General features: G+C 40.0%; 1 long non-coding RNA gene across 2 annotated transcripts in view; it reads right to left on the bottom strand.

Annotated features, from left to right (window-relative positions):
- Positions 1-1,439: 1,439 nt before the first annotated feature.
- Positions 1,440-5,881, bottom strand: part of LOC131225785 (uncharacterized) — a 7,611-nt gene continuing 3,169 nt past the window's right edge. The window contains exons 2-3 of one of the 2 annotated variants that reach the window (XR_009161528.1): positions 1,872-2,575; positions 1,440-1,700 (exon numbers count right to left, since the gene is read on the bottom strand). This is a non-coding gene — a long non-coding RNA (uncharacterized LOC131225785). The remainder of the gene's footprint in view (positions 1,701-1,871; positions 2,576-5,881) is intronic. The other variant, XR_009161529.1, reaches the window with a different exon arrangement.

Here is a 5,881-nt window from a genome sequence, read left to right as displayed (position 1 = left end):
CAATTGTAACATTAAATATTTTTTATATTTCCATGTCCACGCATGGATCGACCTCTGCCATTTTCTCTTCCATGAAAATTGGTAATCTTTTGTTGATTTTGTGATTGACTTAGATAATATCCACGCCCTCTGCTTCTTGCACGATTGCTAGTGCCACGGCCCCCTCGTTGTGTAGGACCATTCTTTAGAGTCAACTTAGACTCCAAGGCATGTTCAAGCATTGAACCCGCATTCTTTTGCACTTGTTGGTCATGTACTTACAACGAGCCCATCAATTCTTTAATGGATAGATTTTTCAAGTCATTTAATTCTTCTATGGCAACAACCACATGCTCAAATTTGATTGTGAGGGATCGAAGTACTTTTTCAACAACCCGTACATCTTTGATCTTTTCACCATTTCTTTTCAAGTTGTTAACAATAATAAGTAACCTTGACAAAAAAAAAATCAGAAATGGTCTCACTTTCCTTCATGTGTGAGGTCTCGAATTCGGCTCTAAAAGTTTGGAGACGAACCTTCTTCACACGATCAACTCTTTTGAAGATTGTGTTAAGAATCTCCCATGCTTGCTTGCATGTTGTCGCTTTAACGATCCGTTCAAAGGTGGATTCATCCAACCCTTGATGGACAAGAAACAGAGCCTTCTGGTCCTTCTTTCTTTGATCTTTGAGGACCGCCCTTTGATCAACGGTGTAGAGAGCTTCTTCTTCCGTTGTGAGTTCTACATACCCATTGGTAACAATCTCCCATATATCTTGCGACCCGAATAGTGCTTTCATCTGGATACATCAATTCTCATAGTTGTCCTTAGACAATTTCGGAATTTGCGGCTGGATTAAGTTGGCCATTTAATCAGAGACTTGTAGCAAACAAACAAGAATGATGTTTACTTGCTGGAGGAAGAACAATCTACCTGCTGCACTATTGCTGAATTTGGTTCTTTCTGTTGAAACGGGGTTGTAACTCTGCTGAATCGGGATTGTAAATCTGCTGAACCTGGCTGTGATACCAGTTTGTTGGCTTTACAAAGCCTTAGAACCGTACACACCACAATTGTTGGCTTTACAAAGCCTTGGAGCCGTACACACCACAGAGATAAAAAAAACTTTTGTATTAAATTATTTTGCTATTTTCTTTTTACTTTGCCTGCATTGAACGTACAGCACCCCAACTGTTTATATAGTAACTTGGTACCCTGTGAAATACATAATATGCCCTCATTAACTACATTTATTCTACCAGTCTCATGCATTTGGAAATCCACCAGCCACAACACGTGCAAAATGTGGAAATTCCAATAACCACAGCATGTGGCGTTTCAAATGCCATGAAAGCTTCTAGAGGTCGCTGGAGCATCTGAACCGTCAAGTTGGTTTGGACGTTTCCAACACTCAGCCCACTGGATTGATTTAGCATTCTTTCATTGACCTGCTTTAGGTGACATGGATGAAACTGGATGTCTCTAAGATATGTTGACAATCTGATCTAGCTGGCCTTTTAAACTGAGGGCTTCTATCTCCAAGAGGAACCCGTAAGCCTCCCTAAAAAACATCAATATGGATTTAACAAAGAAAATGGAAGAATTGAAGAAACTGATAAATAAGTAGCTTTAATACCCTGTACAATGGAAGATGACATCTGCAAAAACTGATGATCCATCATGAAATAGCACTGTTCTGTCTTAATGAATGGACTTTATCTGCAATAAGGAGCTCAAATTAGTGCTGTGCCTTTGTTCCTTTATGTCCACTCAGATTTCATATTTTCAACATAACATTTCCAATGAAAAAGATTTTTGTGAGACACCTTAATGCAAGGAATTATGTAGTGGGAACTACGGGATGTAGTGAGAGTAAAGGGGTCAACATACCACCGGATGCTGCCAAATATTATCATGGCCCTCCAACTTCGCAACTTCAACATCTATGGATCTTGATGTTAGATGGACTTCTTTAGCTAATTATGAAATATCTCTACAGATATCCAGGCCACTAGGACCTTTTCCAATGGCCAACGAAACATGCAGTGAATACTTAAGAATAACTGAGTATGGACCACGGGATTAAATGGTATGGAATTGCATTAGATGGTATTAATTCCATCATCTGAGTATCAGAAAAGTCATAGCATATATGCTCTAATATATCCTTGTCGGCAACAAACCCTAATGCTCGAAACACAATAATTATTGGGATTTCTGTCCGAATATAAGGAAGAGTAGCCCAAATATACTGCCCTGAAGAGCCCTGCAGACCACAAGGAATGCCAAACTTTAGCACTAGCATGGTAAGGCACAAGACAGAATCAGTCACAATATCCACCTTGGTCATATGGACATTCCCTGAGTTCTGTTAGATCTTTTTCTGAATTCTGGTACAACGTACAATAACTAGACCGCAACATTATAGGAACCTGAAACATAATACCAGTATAATAAAGGAAACAATAAGCATATAGTCAACCAAGATTCATGCTCTGGGTTGAATCCTTAGTTCATAGCTCAAATTTTCCCTTCCCAATGAAAACTTTGGTGAACTCCTGTGTCTCTTTGACTTCTTCACAGTCATGCCCTTTCTTTATGACACATTTTGTGACATCGACATACAATGGTTGGTGCAGAGTAAGTCAGGTTCCTCAGCGTTGCAGCCTTTGGGAACAAAGTTGCAGTTTCGTCGAAGAGTCAAATTGCAATAATTCAAAACAGCAAAAGTTGTACTAGTCCAACTCCATTTATAACGAGTGAAGATGCACAAAATGTAATTTAAAAATATTTCGGGCCCAATTTGGAACACATGGAATCATGGTTTGGGTCATGTCTTCTCATGAATGAAAGTTTTGCTGCATCCAAATAATCTCCACCAATCTGATGATCAGCTGAAAGTAACTGATGTTTGGAAGACTATATGGTTATTTCAAATGCAAGTTTTGCTGCATTTAAGTAGTTGTGACTTGGACGCATAGTGGTAGATGAAAGAAGGTGGGGAATATTGCAAAACTACACACACACATAGATATATATATATATATATCTTGCGTATCATTCATCACACTCTGCCAGAGTATTAAAGCAAACTGAGAGAGAGAGAGAGAGAGAGAGAGAGAGAGATCCAAACTTCCTCTGATTTCATTTCTTTTAACATATAACATGCAAAATTGCATGACAAAAATGCCACCCAAAAATACAAACTGTTTAAAAAAAGCCCAATTAAATCAATCAATTGCGCCATTAAACCATGCAATGACATTGTCTGGTCATTTCAGCCAATGGAAATTTCGCTCATTGAAAAAAGTATTTTGCAATCGTACCCTTATTTGCTAATAAGACTATTGATGGTTGACTTTTTCCATGGGCCCTGCTTTCATTGCCAGCATGAAAGCTTAGCTTGTGCTTAATGACATTATCTGTTTAAAAGAGATTATTGTGGATGGATGTGTCTGCTCATTCCTTCATGGTAAGTATGAAAGATGGTTTTTGTATTACCATCAGCACTGTTACTCTTAATTTATCCTGCCTATACGAATTGAAAAAGAAAAGCGGATTGTGTGCTGATTTGCACATTTATTCATAGTGCAATTCTAAAGTTGATCAGGTGGTACACTTCAATTAGATCTGATCCCCCAAATTGGTCTGTTTTGAACCAAATTGTGGTTAAGTTCTTTCCGCCATTGGTAAGAAATGCCTTCCATAAAATTAATAGGGTCAAGTATCTGACTATCCCCTCATTTCCTCTTCTTTCAAAGATACCATTTGGAAGCAAAAAGGTGAAATCCAAATTTGACAGCACTTGCCATTTAAATCTCTATGATGACCACAATCAAATCATGCAAGGGGTAGTGTTCCAAGCAGTACCGGGAATGCCTCAAGCGAATATACTGTGAGGAGATATTCATTTATAGACAGAAGATACATGGTAGCTGTACAATTACAAATATGGAAACAAATATACAAGGAAAACAAACTGCTGCAATTGTGGAGAATTACTGATATCTTTGTCATAATCAGAGGAGTAAGACTATCCTCTAATATCCCCCCTCAAAGTTAGTGTGGTAGAAAGAGGAAAAACACACAACTTGCCATGATCCAATAAAAATTGTAATTTGGCCACTGCTTTTGTGAAAACATCAGCCAGCTATAGGTGCGAGGGGACAAAGCCGAGACTAATAACCCTTCGAGCAACAAGTTCCCGAACAAAATGATAGTCAATATCAATATGTTTGGAGCGAGATTTGGTGACCGGGTTGGAAGCAATGAATATGGCACTATTGTTGTCGCATAAGAGTCTCGGAGGAGAGGGGAGGGTGATCTGGAGTTCTCTAAGAAGTTGAAGTGTCCATGAAAGATCTGCAGCAACAGAGGCAAGAGCATGGTACACGGCCTCAGCATTAGAGCGTGCAACGGTAGTTTGCTTTTTAGAGCACCATGAAATTAAGTTGCGGCCAAGATAAACAGCAAATCTGGTTGTTGAACGCCGACTGACGGGACAGCCGACCCAATTGGCATCAGAATAGCCGAGCAAAGTCTGAGAGGAATCCCGTGAGAGTTGCAGGCTATAATGGTAGGTTCCTTTGACATAGCGTAAAATATGCTTCAAGGCTCTAAAATGATCAACGGTGGGAGTATGCATATATTGACATATAGAATTAACACTGTAGGATAAATCCAGTCGCGTAAGAGTCAAATATTGTAATGCGCCAGCTAGTGAACGAAATTGTGTAGCATCTGAATAGGAAGTACCAGAATCGGTTAGATGAGATCCCACCAAAAAAAGAGTTGAGATAGGCTTGCAATCGACCATTTCTGCTCGAGTCAACAGATCAAGCGCATATTTAGCTTGGCTGAGAAAAAGGCCCTTGCCATTTCTAACAACTTCAATCCCCAAAAAATAGTGTAGATCACCGAGATCCTTCATGGAAAATTCTTTTGCCAGCTGATTAATGAGAGAACGCAGCATAGAAGAATTGCTTCCCATTATTACCATATCATCGACATATAGAAGAAGATAAATAACACCATGAGGACTATGATAGACAGAGAGAGAGAAGAATCAGCACGACTAGCAATAAACCCAATACCAAGTAAAAATTGGTTGAAACACTGAAACCATGCTCGAGGAGCCTGTTTAAGACCATAAAGAGCACGTTGTAAGCAACAAACATGAGTTGGGAATTGCGGATCAATGTAGCCTGGGGGTTGCTCCATATAGACTTCCTCAGAGAGAAACCCATGAAGGAAGGCATTTTTTACGTCAAGTTGACGTAAAGGCGAATTATTCATAGCAGCAAGGGATAAAATAATGCGAACAGAAGCAGGTCGAACAACAGGACTAAAAGTTTCTTCAAAATCAATGCCATGCTTTTGAGAAAAACCTTGCGTTACTAGATGAGCTTTGTGACGCTCAATTGATCCGTCGGCATGAAGCTTGGTCTTAAAAATCCATCTACAACCTACAACATTATGATCAACTAGACGAGGAACTAATCGCCATGTGTTATTGTGCCTGAGAGTGGCAATTTCATCATCCATTGCCAAGAGCCATGTTGGATGCTTGACAGCTGACTTAAAACCACGAGGCTCTTTAACCGCAAGATGTACCTAAAACCACAGAGGAGCAGGGAAAGCACATAACGAATGAATAATACAAGGCTTAACAATTCCATCCCGAGCACGGGTGATCATGGGGTGAGAAGAGGTAGGCGGTTGGACAGTAGAAGAAGAGGCAGGTGGAGGGATGTCCAAGGCTAGTTCAGGCGAATAAGGCTGAGAGGGTGTGATGGGAGGCATGAGAAGGGGACTTGAGTCAGCACAAGGACATAAGGTGTGGGGGCTGAACTAGAAGCAGGAGTCACACTTATGGGGAAAGAATTGTCACTAGGAAGAAA

This window comes from Magnolia sinica, chromosome 14 (genome assembly GCF_029962835.1).
Source record: "Magnolia sinica isolate HGM2019 chromosome 14, MsV1, whole genome shotgun sequence".
In the NCBI taxonomy this organism is placed as follows: domain Eukaryota; kingdom Viridiplantae; phylum Streptophyta; class Magnoliopsida; order Magnoliales; family Magnoliaceae; genus Magnolia; species Magnolia sinica.
The sequence above is the reverse complement of the archived record's forward strand: the minus strand, read 5'-3'. Positions and strand labels throughout refer to the sequence as shown.